Source organism: Pithys albifrons, chromosome 7, assembly GCF_047495875.1.
Source record: "Pithys albifrons albifrons isolate INPA30051 chromosome 7, PitAlb_v1, whole genome shotgun sequence".
NCBI classification, from domain to species: Eukaryota; Metazoa; Chordata; class Aves; order Passeriformes; family Thamnophilidae; genus Pithys; species Pithys albifrons.
In genome coordinates this window covers 4448538-4466204 of record NC_092464.1, presented here as the reverse complement: position 1 = coordinate 4466204, position 17667 = coordinate 4448538, and the positions used below count along the sequence as shown (strand labels likewise).

At 41.1% G+C, this 17667-nt stretch overlaps 1 long non-coding RNA gene across 1 annotated transcript; it reads right to left on the bottom strand.

The window, feature by feature from the left end:
• Window positions 1–13508: 13508 nt before the first annotated feature.
• Window positions 13509–16525, bottom strand: LOC139674050 (uncharacterized). The gene is made up of 2 exons (XR_011698258.1): window positions 16156–16525; window positions 13509–13605 (listed from the first exon to the last, which is right to left on the bottom strand). It is a non-coding gene; the product is annotated as an uncharacterized lncRNA (long non-coding RNA).
• Window positions 16526–17667: the final 1142 nt, after the last annotated feature.

Sequence of the window (17667 nt, the reverse complement as noted above, 5' to 3'; positions counted from 1 at the left end):
AAACCTGGAGGGACCCTTTATTAATTCATTTTTTTCCCATTGAAAACAAACAAAACAATGTTCCCTGGAAGCCAAACAGCCACTCTTGGCAAAAAGTGACTGTTAAGTGCAATTGCTGGAAACAGTCATAGTTTTTCTTTCCTTCTTTCTTTTAATTTTTTTCCCCCCTGAATAGTAACTGGAGCACTTGCAGGTACCAATCCATCCATAAGATGGATGTGATTATAAAAACAAGGTGCAACATATCCTTGGTTTTCTTTGGGGATCTCCAGCTTTTTCTTATTTCACCATTTCACTTTATTACTTCATCAAGAATCCCATCAGAGCTGTGTGAGAAGAGAGGTCACTTGCACTGTAACTGTATTTTCTGTCTTGGAGCCAGATCTGATTTATTCAAAATTGTTTGAGCATTTTTCAAGGAAGGAGAGAGGATCTGAATTCTATTCCTGTCAGGCTTTACAGGGGTTTATGTTGTCGTGACAGTGTGAAATGGTTTTTGTCATACAAGAGAGGAGAGATTAGAACTTTCATGGGTGCTGTAAGAGATCTGACCTCAACTCTGGCTGGTCAAGACTCAGGCCAGGCAAGGGAGAGAATCTCAAAACCTGCTTCAATCTGTGAGGGCCAGCAAGATCTGTAATGTGCCAATTTGACACATATCCCTTGCAAAACTATGTCCTTCCACTTCTGTTAATCTTCTAAGGGTACTTCAATGAGCCTTTCTTTGTAAAGGTGATTGATGAAGGAGACCTGAACTGACAGACTGCAATTTATTTGCCACAGGTGGGCGTTTTGGCTCTAGGGTAAATTCTGTTTCCATTTGTGTCATTGCTGAGGCTTCAACATTTACATCCTTTTGCATTGGCCTTTGCCTGCAGAATGCAGAGAAAATGCTCCACCAGTGGAGGTTCACATTTCCATTTCCATGGCAAGGAAGGAATGTGAAGGTTGCATTTCTCTACTAGAAGAAAATTAAGAAAACACCTGCTCAAAAATTGTCAAGAAAACTCTTCCCTTGGGATGAAGCCACCCTGGAATGGGAGGAGAATTTAGTTGTTTGATACAAATCCTATCATTCTACTTGCCCTTGGGTCCTGCAGACAGGCACTGGCAAATTATATTTACTAATAGACATATCCTGAAATAATATCTCTTGATGGGATTTTAGGAGGGAATTACTCTCAGTTGTCACCTCTCTCTGTCCAGTGGGTACATGGAAATGAGCTTTTTCAAAATTAGAATCAAACAAGATGAATGACACCTTTGGTCCTCTTGATGTGTGGAATCTGGGAGTGACTCTTCAGAGAAGTTGGAGGATTTACAGATTTCTGACTCCTGGTCAAGTTTGGCAGTCCAGAACTTGAACTTTTGGCTTTGAAGGACCTTAAAGACAACTGAGCCTCTGTATGAACATTTAAGTGATTTAGGCACTTCAGATTCACATGTTTGAGTTCTGTTTATGTCCTTTTTCAAGTACTTTGACTTGTCACATGAGGACTTCTCACAGGGATTTTCAAGCATTTTGTGCTTCTATTGCATCTGACCTTTGTCAAAACATCCAGAGTGGTTAATTATTATGCTGGGCTTTGCACTGCATGAACAATGACCTCTTTCTTTCCTCAAGGGATTGTTTGTCCAATTAACCAGTTTTGCCCAATATTGTTAAAAAGCCTTGACTTTGGCTCCTTGATAAATAAAGCTGTTTCCTGAGCCCATTCAAACATTGAATTCATTGTTAAATTTTAATAATGGCCTCAGAAAAACTGTAGGGTTTCAGCACTATACATTTATTCCAGATATAAAACAACAGAAATTATGTAAGTAATGCACAGTCCTAAGAGATTTGATTAGTAAAGTCGCTTAAATGTTTTGCATGAATAAGGAAAATGGAATAGAAGAGGAAGAGCTGCAAGCTCTGTAGATTTAATTAATTGGCAATGTATGGGCTTTAGTGGTGGCTGAGGTGTGGAAAGCAGTGGGATCCCACCCTGGTGTGGAAGGCACAGCATCCTGAGCTGGAGTCTCAGACTAGTGTGGGACTTCCATGTGACTCAGTGAAAAGTGTGTAGATGTAGGTGTAGAAAATGCTGTGCCTGCAGCCTCACATATGGAAAAACACGTGGGCCAGTTATGTAAAATTACTGATGAGTCTGTGTGGACTGCATTTTCCAAATCCTGTTATCCCAGCAAAGATGTAACACAGTTCTTGGGGGAGTTTAGATGAAGACCCAGATGGCAGCTGGTATTAAATTCATAGACATGTTTTGGACAGTTCTTTTTATGGGTTAAATTTGTTTTTCTTTTTTCTTTTTTCTTTTTCTTTTTCTTTTCTTTTTTTTCTTTTTTCTTTTTCTTTTTTTTTTTTAATTATTGTGCTGTTAAGTGGGAGGGAAGTTTTTTTCCCTACTGCATTCTGTGAATATTTTGAAGATTATTATTTTTAATAATATTGAGTTGCAGTATGATTCTGTTATTCCAGAGAATAACAGAAAGTATTTGGACTTGCAAACCAAGATATCTAAATTTAGATGTTGGCAAGGTAGGAGCCCACGTGTGAGGTCATTTTCTAAACATCTATTAAAGTCACTGCAATTCTACTGAATTCAGTTAGTGAAACATTAAAACTCTTCAGAAGAAAATTAGGTTTAGCTGAATAACTGGAAACTTCCCCTACAATATTTATCTCAATAGACTCTAATGAAGACCTGTCTGCCTTGTATATGTCTATTTGTATACATGCAAACAAGATCTATAGTTTTAAATAAAATGTTTTTTTAAAAAACATAATTTAAAATAAATAAAAGCATTTGTAGTATTTGACATGGAGCCTCATGTTTTGAACTTATAGCTCAGTTTAATATCTAAAGGGCAAATATATACATTATCAAAAATAAAATGTAATTCCTTGCCAGCATGAATGACAAGCATTAGAGAGGACTTTAAATTAGTCTTGTCTGGTGAGAAAGAAGGATTTTATATTCAACTGTGTCAACTGCCTCTCAATCACATCTAGATATAGACAGAAATTATTTGCCTATACTGAAATAGAAACCCAGCAGAACATTAACACTTTAGTACTCAGTTCTCTGATTACTCTGTCCCTCAGACTGCTGGAAGCAGTTTGACTGTTCTGTACAGATTTTCAGGATCTCAGTCTTTTGTGAAACATGGGACAGGGCATCCAAGGTGAATTTGGGGCATTCCCTGGGAATGCTTGGAGCCAAACCCTGCTCCAATGGAGATGGAAGGAGGAAGGGCAGATTATGGGGTGACAGGTTGTAAGACCAACCTTGAATTTTGGTGTATAAAGTGATGATTCAAACAGCAGGACAAATGAAATTTCTGAGTATAAAACTCCATCTGTCCATGCCTGTGGTCCTCAATACTCTCCTAAACAAGAAATCTCTGACAGTGACGCAAAAGTTCCACATCTTCCTTATCCAAATTCATCTGGTAGTTCACTCACTTGGCCCAGCTGCTGCCTGGTGGTTACACATCAAAGCCCAAAGCCTCCCAACCCCTCCAGAGCTGAGATTTCATAGGAATGGATGATCCACTAAACACCCTCACTGGTGTAAAATCAGTCCTGCCTCCACTCCTGCTGCACCTCCATCCCTCAGGACCCCTGGGATGGTAACAGGGGCCCTGCTGCTCCCTGCACTTCTCTTTAAGGCAGTCCCCAGAGGAGTGGGGACTAAAGGAAACCTGGGGATTCAAAAATAGAAGCAGCTGGCTGGGCTGCTGCCCCAGCTGGGCTGCAGTGAGCACAGGCTCGGGAACCATTGCAAGGTCAGCCCTGCACTGTGGGAACAAACAGCCTGTGCTGTGTTTGGGCTGGAGACCGAAAAATCAGCCACAGCAGGAACTATTCTTTGATTCTTCTCAGGCACTCTCAGAAAGGTTGCTCTGCTTTGTTCCTTCAGCCAAGCAGGCTGGAGATGGGGCTGAGCTTTCTGCACTGTGAATGCTGCTTGTGAAAGTAGTGCTTCACCCCCTTTTGCCTTCCTTCTTTTCCCCACATTTCATAATATTTACATTTACATCTTATTCTTTTTTCTTTTTTTTTTTTTTTTTTGTAATTTCAGGCCTTCCTTATTAACCTTTACCCCAACAGAATTTGCTTCTCTGCTCCACACAGGTATATGGACCAGTCCCAATATTAGAATAATAGAATCATAGAATGGTTTGTGTTGGAAGGGATCTTAAATATTATCTTGTTCCAACTGTTCTGCTGTTGGCAGGGACACCTTCCACTACTCCAGGTTGCTCCAAAACCCATCCAAACTGGCCTTGAACATTTTCAAGGATAGGGCAACCACAAACTCTCTTTGCAGCCACAAACTCTCTTTGCCAGGTACCTGTCCCTGATGTTTTACACTTTTGTCACTGCCTTCATAGGAGATAAGTGCCTCAGATCTGCAGCATCTTTCCTCATTGGCTTTCAGAGCAGATGTTCCTCACCCATCAGCTCACCATGCCAACAGCGCTGGGCTGCTCAGCTCCCACCATCAACCTTCTCATAGGGCTTCTGGCACCTCCTGCATTTCAGGCCACAGTACCTTCCTTGCACAATCCATGTGTTTTGGACTTGCTCCATCCTGCATCAAACACTTTCTGGAACTGAAGCCTCTCCTCCTGCTTGCTCCTCTGTTTTATTCCCAACCAAAATCAAAAGTCAAATCTCAGGCCATCACTGACACTGGCAATCCCAGTGTACTCCTACTTGGCAAAGGACTTGAATGTAGAGATAGATTTAAACCTGAACTGCTGGAGGGAGACATTTGAGAGAAGGGAGAATGAGGAACCTCTTCTCTCATTGTTCCTGCTAAAAAATTCCGTAGCATTCCCAGTTGTGCTGCTTTGACTGGCACCATGAATGATTGTTTCTATTTGGCACTTTATCTTCAGTTTCTTCATATTTTTTTTCTACAGAGGAAAGCAATTTTTCTTAAATATATCGGATTTGAAAATGTTGCCCTAAAGCATTTTATAGAGTTGGTTTTCCTTTTTAATTTGTGTCTAGGACACATCCATAGCATGTTATAGAAGTTACCAGCTCCCTCACAGCTGTCTGAAAATACCTGGGTGCCCTGTTTCACTTCTTGCTTTATCTACCCTCTCAGAAACTGAAATAAAATAAAAATTAGGTCGATAAACAAATAGGGACGTAGCAAATCTTAACTACCTGAAGGCAAAGCTCACACCTTGTCCAGTGAACAACAAACATTCAGTGCCATTGCAGTGCTGAAGGATATTCAAGTGATCCTTTCATTGATGGAGGTTTGCAAAATATTTGTGCTGAACAACAAAAACCTCCTCCCTGCTCCCTCAGGGCAGGACTTGAGGCCTGTGAGCCTTTTGCAGAGTTTCCAATGCAATTTGGGAGCAGCAGGAAGGCTGGTGAGCGAGTGACTCATTGTGTCAGTGAGGAACACACCTCCTCTGAGCTGAGACACAGGCAGGAAATCTAAACCCAGGAGTTACTCCAGCAAATGTAATCTGCAAATATTCTCTCCTTGGATTAAGTCATTTCAGGGCTCTGTCAGATAACTTAAAAGTCTGAAAGGGAGCCAAAAGAAATGAGGGGTGCTAGGCTGGGATACAGCTGTGACTGAAAGGCTGCCAATGGCTGAGGTGGGAAAGGGAGGCTGAAAGAATGGGAAAACCAGGGAGGTGCTGCTGCCCACGCAGATAAGTCCTTTCATGGAAAAGCTTTGCCAAGCAAGGGCTTGCTGTGGTGGAAAGCATATTGTCTTCAGGGTTCACAGCTGCTGAGTGTCAGCCCTGCCAGACAATTGCTCTCCTGCACCAGGGGCATTTATAACATTTAGTTCCTTTGGGTGCTCCTTGCAAAGCATCCTTTTCACTGTCTGGGAAAAGAGAGACAGACAGAGCCCTCTGTGATTCAGCAGAGGAGAGATGCCCTTTGAAGACAATCAAAAAGCAGCCTGAAGATACTGGGAGGGGATAAGATCACTAGAGCTTGCCAAGGGAAGTTGCCACAATGTTTGCCTAAGCATGTTGGACACAGTAAGGTTTCTCCCAGGAGTCATTCCTCCCCTCCCTGACTTTTACCAAGGACAAAGGCTAATTCTTAATCTCCCAGTGTGACAGAGACAATCTTGGGATGGAGATTTCCCACCTCCCTCTCCCAAGGCTGGCTCCAAGGAGGTGCAGAGACCCTTTGATGACTTGACAAAGGTCTTTCAGCACCATCCAAGTGCATTGCTCAGTCAGCCCCTTCTCCCTGGGAGGGGGAGGACAGCCAATCTCCTTCTGTACAAAGTGGCTCTGTGTTGGCCCTTTGGCATCGGAGGCAGAGCTTGTTACCAACCCGTTGGAAGGACTCTGTTCTCTTTTTTTTCTTTTTTTTTTTTTTTTAAACCCAAATAGATCTTTAAAACAAGCAGACTAAGGAGACAGTGAGACCCAAGTGACTTGCCAGGATGCTCAGATGGGTGGGATGTACAGTGTGTTTTCTCCAGCCCTTCTCACAAAGCCTTGGAAAGTGGGGCTGCCTCCTTTATTAAATATAGACAGCAATGCAAGGAGCTGGGGAAGAAATGGACACCACCAGGGCTGTTTGCAAATTAAATGAAAAATAATGATTTTTTGAAACTTTATTTCCAGATTTGGAGCAGCTCTTTTATACTGACTCAATTCTGGTCTCTTAAGAGCTTCAATGGCCTCAAGCTACCAAGAGTGGGAACTGATGTTTCAAAGAGCATCAAGGTAGTTTTTTACATCTCAAATAAATCTGCAGCCTCCATGTGACTTGTGGAGATTTTGTGGTGCCCTCTGTCCCTGTCACATCTCAGTGCCTGGAGGGGGGGGGTGGAGGTGTGTGAGGAGATGTGTGTGTCCAGAAGTGTTTGGATATGGATGTATTTACAGACCCCATTTCCTGGCCAAGCTCTGGGCTGCAGTGCCAGCTTGGCACTGAGCCAATATTGTTGTGTTCTGGGAAAACACACCACGAGAGCTCCTGTTTGGGATATGATAAAAGTTCAATTTAATCCCAACAGAAGCCAAAGTCATCCCAGGCTGAAGCCTAATGCAGGTGAAGTTGCAGCATGTAGGATTCAAAGAACATGAGCTAATGTCTAGAAAATGAGAGTGGAGGAAGAGCCCTGGATTTTGCTTCTGGCCCAGCCACAGATTCCATTCTGTTCTTGGACAAATCATTTTAGGCAATATTTGCTATCCTGGAATAAAAAGAAACAATATCCATGTAAGAGCTGGTAACCTCCCCTCCAAAGACCAGGATGTCAGCAAAACTTCAGACTATTCTGGTGTCAAACTGTCACATGCACCTAAATATGGATGTAGAAGAACAACAATCAAGTTGCATTTTTTCTTCCCCTGAAGTGAGATGATCAGAGATAATGGACTAAAATAAGAATTCACATTTCAACATTGTATTCTGGGGACTTCTGCTCCTCATTCACCCACATTTCTGAATGTCTGTGTTATGTGGTTTCCTCAGTTTTCCTCCCTCTGACTGGGACAGAACTGCTATGCTGAAACTGGAGGAAGTGTGTGGAAATTAATTGCCTGTATTTTTACAACTCTATCACTATCAGCAAGTTTTCTCTGACTATTTTAATATTAAAACTCCAAACCCAATATTTTATTACCATAAAAAGTTACTGGGAAGTCTCAGTACATACACTTGCAAATACTCTGAGTTAAAGTTTTCATAACATATTTATTGTAATTTTTATTGATGCAATAACACAGGATGAAGTTATAGGAAATGTTTCAAGTTCAGTATCAATTTCTTCAGTTTTAAGAGTTTAAACACAGTCCTTGCAGGACTCTTGTTCTGGAGGTGTTTTTAATATTTCAAAAAGGCAAAGCAGTGCCTTAGCAAGATCTACATCATAGAATACAATGTGTAACTGATTAAAAGGATACTTTGGTGTCCCACTTGGTCTGATATTTTTTCTTTCCATATTCTGGAGAATTTTTTTTTTAAATCTGACATCTCAGTTGTAATTTTTCTTTCTCTTTATTTAAAAAGTGTTCTGTGTAGTGGCTACAAAGAAAAGACCACAACACGCTACTCTTTGGATGTTGTGCCAACACTTCTCTTGAGAGTTATTATCAAGCAAGAAAAAAGATGAAACAATAAAATGGAGCTTTGAAGGAGTGTGTAGCTGACCTGTTCTAATTTCCTTGTCCAAGCTGGAAGGATACAAAAGAAATAAACCCCAACAAACTGTATATTTGAGTATTAAGATGCCTCACTTTCTCCATTAACACTGTGATCTGGTGCTTCTGCCTTTTAGGAGCCTTTTGAGGATTTTTTAAATAACTCTCTCACTTTCATAATGCTACAAGTGCTTCAGAGAAGATGAAGATGCTACTTATATAGTTTTGTTATTTTTTAAGTACAGTTTTCAGCTCCTTTGTGCTCGTTGTGCTGGAGCTGCTCTGACCTCACTGATGATGTGCAACAAAACACGTTGCATAAACAGCTCTCTCTCTTCCTTCATAGCTGTTCTTCCTCACCCTCCTGAGAATTATTGCTCAAAATCTCATCTTTGGTCACAAGTGAAATGAAGTCCTGACCTTTTCAAAGTCGTGGAAGACAGAGCCAGTAATAAGGGATTTATGAACAGACATATTCTCATGAAAGTGCCAGGGCTGCAAAATAAACACCCAACAACATTAATGGCCCCTGTATGGACTGTCAGTGTGAGTAACATTGAGGGGGAGCTTATCATGCACTCAGAGATGGTTCTTTCTGGGCAAATGACATTGCAGAAGGCAGAAGAAAAATAAAAAAAGAAGAAGGCTGCTTATTCTATAGCAAGAGGAAAGCAGACTTGCAAAAAAAAATCAGTATGAGTCATATAGTCTTTAGTAAAAGGTTTGTATCAAAGTATGGATAATCCATACAATATTAACACTCAAGAAAAAAATATTTCCTTAAAAAATAATCTGAATAATCAAAAGTCCTGCCCCAAGTGAAAACTGATTATAGGTGTATTGAGGGGGCAGAAATAACCCAACACCAAAGTCATGAACCAAACCCTTCACCTAGAAGGGTTTCAAAATTCTCCTGGGTTTGGCTGCAATGGAGTTGATTTTCTTTTTAGCAGCTGGTTCAGTGTTGTGTTCTTGGATTTAGTATGAAAATAATGTTGATACCACACTGATGTTTTGGTTGTTGCTAAGCTGTGCTCACCCAAAGGCAAGGACTTCTCAGTGTCTCATGTTCTGCCAGTGAGGAGCTGCACAAGAAACTCAGAGGGAGCATGGCCAGGACAGGTGAGCCAAACTGGTCAAAGGGATGTTCCCTATCATGGAATGTCATGCCCAGTATATAAACTGGGGGGAGTTACCTGGAAATGGGGGCTGATGCAGCCTGGGGACCAGTTTGACATCAATCAGCGAGTGGTGAGTAACTCTACTGTGAATCAGTTGTCTTTCTTGGGTTTTATCTCCCTTCCTCTCTCTCTTCTCACATTATTATTATTATTATAAGTAATATTACTAGTATTGTTACTCCTCCTCCTCTTCTTCTTCTTCTTCTTCTTCTTCTTCTTCTTCTTCTTCTTCTTCTTCTTCTTCTTCTTCTTCTTCTTCTTCTTCTTCTTCTTTTCTTCTCCTTCTCCTTCTCCTTCTCCTTCTCCTTCTTCTCCTCCTCCTCCTCCTCCTCCTCCTTCTCCTTCTGTTATTATTACTTTTTACTTGTTTCAGTTATTAAACAGCTCTTACCTCAAACCACAAGTTCTATTTTATTTTCCTTCCTGAATCTCCTCCCCCTTCCCACTGGAGACAAGATAAACCATGGCTGAACGATGACAAAATTTTATATTACACATTTTCCCATCTGGAGACATCTCCTCTCTGGGCCAGTACTCAGAATTTCAATAACACCACATGAATGGGTGTGACCAGAGACAAGCAGGGATTCTGTGATCCAATGACCATGGTGAGATGCCTCCTGCTGACACCAAAGGCTGCAGTCCCGGAGGCACAAATTCCAGCTGGGACATTCCAGTGCCCTGTGTCACACAACTCAAGCTGTTCCTGACACTTTGCTCTCTTACCCTCATCCAAACTTCAGATCATGGAGTCACTTGGGTGTGAAAATTACATGTAGCTCTTGGGCAGGGACAAGGTGTCAAGAATGAGTTCACTACTTGGAACTTCCCAGGCAATGAGATCCACACAGGGACATTAACAGAAGTGGTGAATCAGTCTGGGAGGCAGATTCCTGCTTTTTTCTTTCAGTCCACAGGGGGAAATGGGTGTTGCTTTGCACTCATCAGGGCAAAATAACCCATCCCACTGTACCTGCTCATTTGAAATGCTGTGACTTGTTATTGCACAAGACATATTCATACTGATTCCTGCTCCTCCTTGCTGTGTGTTGTGCAAGACACAAATAAATAAGGAAATTTTTGAGCCTCCTTTCTCATCCTCCAACAGCAAACCAGAGGCTGTTTCCACAAGTTCTGCCATCCCTACATCCTACCCCACCAACTTGCCAGAAGTGAAGCAGATTTATAAATGCTTTCCTGTTTCTGACAAGACTTCTCTGATAAGTTTACAACTCTGCTTTGTTTGCAGTTGATTTCTTCCTGTAACAAGCCTCTCCCCACCCTGGAATGGAAGCAGTGATTTGATAGTGTGTGGGTATCCTGACACAGCAAGAAGGGAGGGAGGGAGGGAAATTACTCCACTTCCCCTGTTTTGAGCAGAGAACAAACGGGAAGTTTGATGACTTTTGCTGTTTCACAGGTCAGTGGGTCACACTGGCCATTTCCAGCACGGTGGCTCAGTCATTCTCTGCCCTCTCCTTTTGTCTTTCCAAGGAACAAAGATAGGAAAACCACAAAACCAAGATAGTCCCTGCAGCTTAACATCCTGCAGGCTCTTGATCAGATGGGAGAAAAGAAGAGTCAACTTCTTTACAACAAAAATGTCAGGTCTTTCTGGAGAACTCATTGATCTGGAAATCCCATAGTTGTAAAAAAATGGTCAGTTCTGTGAGCAGGAGGGACCAGAGAGCTTCAGAAAAGTTGCAGAATTCTCCAAGTTGTTTCTTACTCTCTTTAGCCCATCTTTGGGTCAAGTGTCATGGTCCTTTTGGTCATATTTATGTCATAATGGAGAAGCCTTTGACATGACATTGGCTTTTACATTAAAAATGTTCAAAAGAATCCTTAAAATTTTGTTATATTTTCTTCCTTTTTATTTTACACAATATACAATATTTACACTGTAAATTTGCTAATAAATAAAGCAGAGGGGCCGGAGTTTCCTCAGAAAAAGCTTCTAGAATGAAGAAACTGGGCAAGTAAGATCTAGAAAGAAACCTCAATGAACTGGGCATGTGATTCCAGAGAAAAAACAAAGTTTGGGGTGGCTAAAATAGATGTTGCATAAGAGACAAACATCAGTTATTCCTTCCCATCATTAAGGGCAGAAGAAATGGGTTTACAAATCATCAGGGAGGAATAAAAGTATTAGGGAAAATTTGACAACTACAAGAAAAACTTCCTCACTACAAGAAAAACTGGGCTATGGAGTTGGTTGCCAAGGGGAGGATGTGAATCACTGTCAGTGCAGATCTTTTTAGGCAGCCATCTGCCATAGAATTAAATCTCCAATGATGTAGTGTTAGATTAGGGTTAAAATACTTGGTTTCCTCTCCTGGTGTAGCTACAGTGAGTCCTGCATGACTGCTCTTCATAGTTATGGATAATCTAAGAGAAACCTTCTTGTTTCAGTGTTTCAGGTTTTTTTTTCTTTTGTTGTTCCCTGTGTCTATAAAAGTTTGTGCAAGAAAACAACTGCCTGATTTTGCTTTTCCTACGACTGAAATATGGCAAATATAATGGGGTAGGTGGAGAATTTATCTTGTGGTAATTTCAGTAAATATCCAAAACTTTGCATCCCAGGAAGCTGAGTAAGCTGATCCTCTTCTGGAAGGAAAAGAGGTGCAGATATGCCTCAGCCTGAATGATGGTGGAAAGAAATATCATGGTGAGCTGTTCCTTCTTTACTTATCACAGATTCCATAAATCATTAAGTGAAATTTAACTGTTGTCTCTTCCCTTCTGCTCTGTTGGAGGCGTCGATGTTTTGTTTTCCTTACTCAGGGCTTTAGTCCAGGAAGATACAAACTTCTGGAGGGTATCAGAAGATTTGTGGAGTAATCAAAAAGAGCAATGATCAATTCTGATTTTAAAGATAGAGGGAGATTATTAAAGAATGGGAAAATAGAGAATTTGTGGGCAAAAAAAGTAATTTCTCATAGAGAAAGACCTTGAATCTTTGTAGACTCCTGGGTAAATGATGGAGCTGGTCAGGGGTCAGACACAGCCCAGGAATAAGAACACAGATATCCTGAACTCTCTGATGAGGCTGGAATGACTAAAACAGAGACTTTGGTTTTTAGGTTAATCTCATCTTTTAACTTTCTATTGAGTCCTGAACACGGTTCAGGATTTCAAATATGCCATCTTGAAAAATTAAAATAAATCCCTGATCTTTCTAGAAAGGAGGTTCATTCAAACCTGTACATAAAAGACATTAAATCTGATGGCCAGTTGGAAAAGAGTCAGAATTTATTCTCCCCCCAAACTTGAAAATGTATCTTAATCATCACAATTCAACCATTTGCACACTCATCTGTACTTCCATATGCATATAATTCTTGTTCTTTTTCCTTCAAAAGCTTTTATTCCAGTGTTTCCCTAAGGTGAGCAATTTGTCTGAGCTGAGAACTATTTCTATGGTGCTTAGGTTTGTAAGCACAGGCCACTTCCATGTTCTTATGTCACTGCCTCAAATAAGGGTCTGTGTTGCAAGATGGAGTAGTTAATTATGGTTCTCTTTTCTCTTTAGTCATTCCTGAATTACCACGTTGTGTAATTACTCAGTTACTACACTGTAATCAAAATAATAACATGTTTCTTCCTTTTCTCATTACTACTGTAACCAGTGCAACCAGAACCCTTACTTTTTGGCCCAGAATGTTACAGTGTGAAACCATCTGCAGAACAACCACAGGCTCAGCCTTATCTGTGGTCCTTGGGCCACCAAGAGCGACCAGTTGACTTCACTCATGTCGTGACACTGTTAACACTGCACAGTCAACACCATGGTTGGGTGTCACTGACTTAATTATTTGGCTGTGCCCAGGGCTTGATTGCCTCACAGCTTGAGTTCCCAAACTGCCAGGTGCTGTGAGAAGATGTCTGATAATTCCTAAGTGTCTACAAATTAAGATCTCAGAGGAAGCAGCTGAACTCACCCAGAATCTGAGTTCCTTCTGAATTGCTTTCCACTTAGGCTGGAAGCAGCATATCACAAGTAGACTTTTAAGCTGGTGTGGTGGGTTGACCCTGTCTGGACACCAGGTGCCCACCAGGCCACTCCATCACTCTCCTCCTCAGCAGGACAGGGAAATGAGGGAAGAAAATAAGACAGAAAAAGCTCAAGATAAGGCCATTCAATAAAATCAAAGGAAAGGCCTCATGCAGAAGCAAAGGAAAACCAAAGATTTATTCTCTTCTTCCTGTCAGCAGAGGATGTCCAACCACTTCCTGGAGAGTAGGGCTTCAGTGGCTCTTAGGAGTTGCTCTGGAAGACAAACACTGCAATGAGGAATGCCCTTTCCCACTCCCTTCTCTTAACTTTCATTGCTGAGCACACATCATGTGGTATGGAATGTCCCTTTGCTCAGTTTGGATCAGCTGTCCTGACTGTCTCCCTTCCCAAGATATTGCCCACTCCAGCCTATTGGTGAGGGAGGAGTGTTGGAGAAAATCATAGAATCACGGAACAGTTTGAGTTGGAAGGGATCTTAAAGATCATCCAGTTCCAACCCCTTCCCATGAACAGGGACACCTTCCACTAGACCAGATTGCTCCAAGTCCCATCCAACCTAGCCTGGAATGCTTTCAGGGATGGGGCAGCCACAGCTTCTCTGGACAACCTTTTCTAGTGCTTCGCCACCCACACAGGAAAGAATTTCCTCCTAAAATCTAATCTAACCCTGCCCTCTGGCAGTTTGAAGCCATTCCCTCTTGTCCCATCACTCCAGGCCCTTGCAAATAGTCCCTCCCAATCTTTCCTGTCAGCTCCTTTCAGGAAGGCCACAGTTAGGACACCCTAAAGCCTTCTCTTCTCCAGGCTGAAGAATCCCAGTTCTCTCAGCCTTTCCCAACAGCAGAGCTCCTCCATCCCTCTGATATCTTGGTACCTCCTCTGGACTCCTCCAACAGGTGGATTCTGTCCCAGACTGCTCAGCAAGAGCCAAAGTGTTGGTGTGTTCCCAACACCTTTCAACACACAGCACAGCTATCTTGGGAAAAATTAATTCCATCACAGCCAGACCCAGTTCAGGCAGGGACAAAATCCAGACTGAAATTCGGACACCTCATTTTCAGCATCCTAATATATGTGTGGAGGAGAAACTTCTGTCCTAGACACTTGATTTTTCTGTCCCAACATGATGCCTGTGGATATCTGAGAAATGCCAGGGTATTGGAGGCACCCCTGCTGATGGATTCAGGGAACATCTGGACTATTCCTGAGCAACTGGAAGTGAAGCAGGACCAGGACAATTTGAATATTAATAGCCACATATGTTCAGGTAACTGAATCCTGTCCCAGATGTCTGGAGTCACATTAAGGTCCATGGAGACTTTTCCAGTGTGACAGGAGGCAGGTAAAAATAGCCACTGGCAAAAGAAATTCAGCCATCCCTTAGAGGCAAGAGTCCAACCACACTGCTGCTCACCCAGGTCATGGGACAGCAACACTCTGAGGGCTTGATTTGTTAATCTGCATCACAGGGAGTGAAGCAGAACCCCAGCCACGACTTTTCCAGCTTTCATGGTTAATTAATTCCACTTTTAATGAATAATACTCAGGTTTTGCTACTAGTCAGGGGAAAAAAAAGACCAAAAAATGGAGCCTCACAGATGTCAGGCAACTGGTCCACTTTTATCCAGCCTCTCCCATGATGAAGATGATCAGGGATTTAGTGATTATTTAACCTTTGGCCAACAATCCAATCCAAGGAACACTCAGTGCCCTTCCCAAAGTAAAATTTGGCTGTACAGGGGCTTGAAAAAAATAAACATCACTTTGTAATAGAAGGGGTTATAATAACTATCCACCTGCTTAATTAAATGCAAATGTTTCTTCATCAGTGATTTCTGCCTAATGTCTGATCAGGACAGTAACACCTTATTAGAGTATAATTATAATAAGAAACCCTCTTTACTGGCCTTTTCAATTTTATATATTATATATATATATAAAAAATACAATAGAAAGGCAACTAATCACTGTTTCTGTGAAGTTCTTCAATTTAATATTAATATTTCATTGCTATTTGTGACTCTGTGTATCTTACAGGATTGTGCTAATAATTGTCCTGTTCCCTACTTGGCTTTAGCATTCAACATTTAGGACATCTCTTGTTACACTCTTCTGCCATTATTTGTTTTTAACATTAGTCCCAAAAGACTGAAATAATAATTTTATTTCTAGATCTGTATTAAATACATGGATTTTTTCTCATTACTTTTCACAGTTTCTATTATTGCTGTATATAAACAATCAATAAACCATTTACAGCACAGAAATTTCTTCATCATAAGGTGACATTGTATCTCCTCTACAAAACTGTGGTTTCCAGAAAAAAAAAGAGCAGAAAAATTGTCTTTTCTCTCATTAGTTTCTGAACTTCTTAAAAAAAAGAGAAAAACATTAAATCCATTGTTCTTGCCAGTTTGACTAGGAAATGAATTACTGGTATGAAGGAGAAAATATGACACTTTTCTAAACAGTTTTTTCCTCACAAATTCTCCTTTGTTTCAAAGGCTGTTTGCTTTGCCCACCCCTGAAGACAACCCTGTGGGCTGTGCACTTCCAGGACCAACCTTCTGTGGCTGCTGGAAGCCCAACACAGAGCAGGGGAACTGGACTTGGTGAGACTTCAGGATACCAACCCACCCACTGTCCAGCCCCAAGGCAGCCTCAGTCATTCCTCCCCTGGATATCCATCTCATCTGTTCCAAAACCCTTCCAGTGACAGAGACTCCACATTTTCTTAGTTTCATTTGACATCCCACCCACAGTTTTCCCCTCACACCTTTAGCCAGTGTCTTTTTGTCCTACCTGCCATGTCAAAATGATTCCTGTCTCCTTTCCAGACCTCTGTTGTAACACAGGATATCTCATGTCACCGTGGTGTAGTGGGAGGTCTCCCTGCCCACAGCAGGGGGTTGGAACTGGATGATCTGTAAGGTCCCTTCCAACCCAACCCATTCTGTGTTCCTGCCATTCTGTGATGTATCTCCATCTTCCTTTTCTTGACAAAGTCACAGCTCTCCTCCCAGCCTGTACCCTCAACCTGCAGTTTCCTGAATCTCCTCAAACCTCTGCTTGCCTCTAGATTATTTCCAGCAGATCCAAAGCTTTCTGGAAAAACACATCCTAAAGAGACCTCATCCTCTTAGGAGGATGATTTGACCTCGTCCCAGGCTGGACAAATCACTCTGGTAATTTGACTCCTTACCATCAGGAAGTTCTGCTTTATGGAGGAAATAAGTACTGCCCTCATTTATACACCCAATAATTTGGCCTTTCTCCAGCACTGTGACATCACTGACATTATTTACTCACCTTGTGTAGTCACTTGGACCCTCAAATGCTTTCTGGGGAACTCTGTGGGAACAGCAACTTCATAGGTTGTATTTCTGTGCTTAATAATTTCCAGTTTTGCTTTTTGCAGCTGTTTCTGTTCTACTTTATCCTGAAATTATGAATGTAAAGGTGGGTTGCTCTCCTTCTCTGGTGTAAGGCACTGGTGGAGGACAATCAGCAGATAATGATGAATGCTGAATGCAAGGACCATTTTTAGATCTTGCAAGGTCCTAAGGAGTAACTGATTAAAAGAGAACCAAGAGAGACACATTTTGGGGCACACAGTGATCATTTTCATGCATAGGCTGGAGAAAGAACTGATATATTTGGTGTTGGAAATGAATGTTCTGTTTGGCTGAGACAACCTTGCACTTGAAGAGGAAACTGAATTTCCTCACTTGAAAAATTTCACAGCTATTAATCCCAATTCCAGATGACAACTAACTTTGGAAATTAGTGTTTAATGCATTTATCTATTGATGCCAAACCCAAATAAGAGAAATCATGGGAAACCAGTAAACAGTTCAAGCCAGAAGATGTCTCATGGAATTCACCAGAAATTTTAAAATTATCCTCTGCAGAACTTATAAGAGACATGGAGATGCTTCACAGAAGACTTTTATTTACTTTTTTGATTAAAAGATAATTTTTATTAAAATGCCAAATATTTTTTAATCATTTTTGGGTTGTAATGGACAGGCAATGCTGAACATTACAGAACAGTTAGTAAATTACAATCAAATTATTAATCAAAGCTTTCTCAGCAGACAATATTGTTCCCAACTCAAAATCCAAACTAAGCCTATTAAAGATGATGATGTGTCAATGTTTCTTACTTAGCATTACAAAAATCCCTAAGTTTTATTTTATGTTAATGTTCAAGACCTTTGTTATTTTAAAGAAATATTTTCATTTTATGTTCAACTTGACTTTTTTTCTTTAATTTGGTTGCTTTCAAATGCATTTGCATTTTTCTTTTTTTTT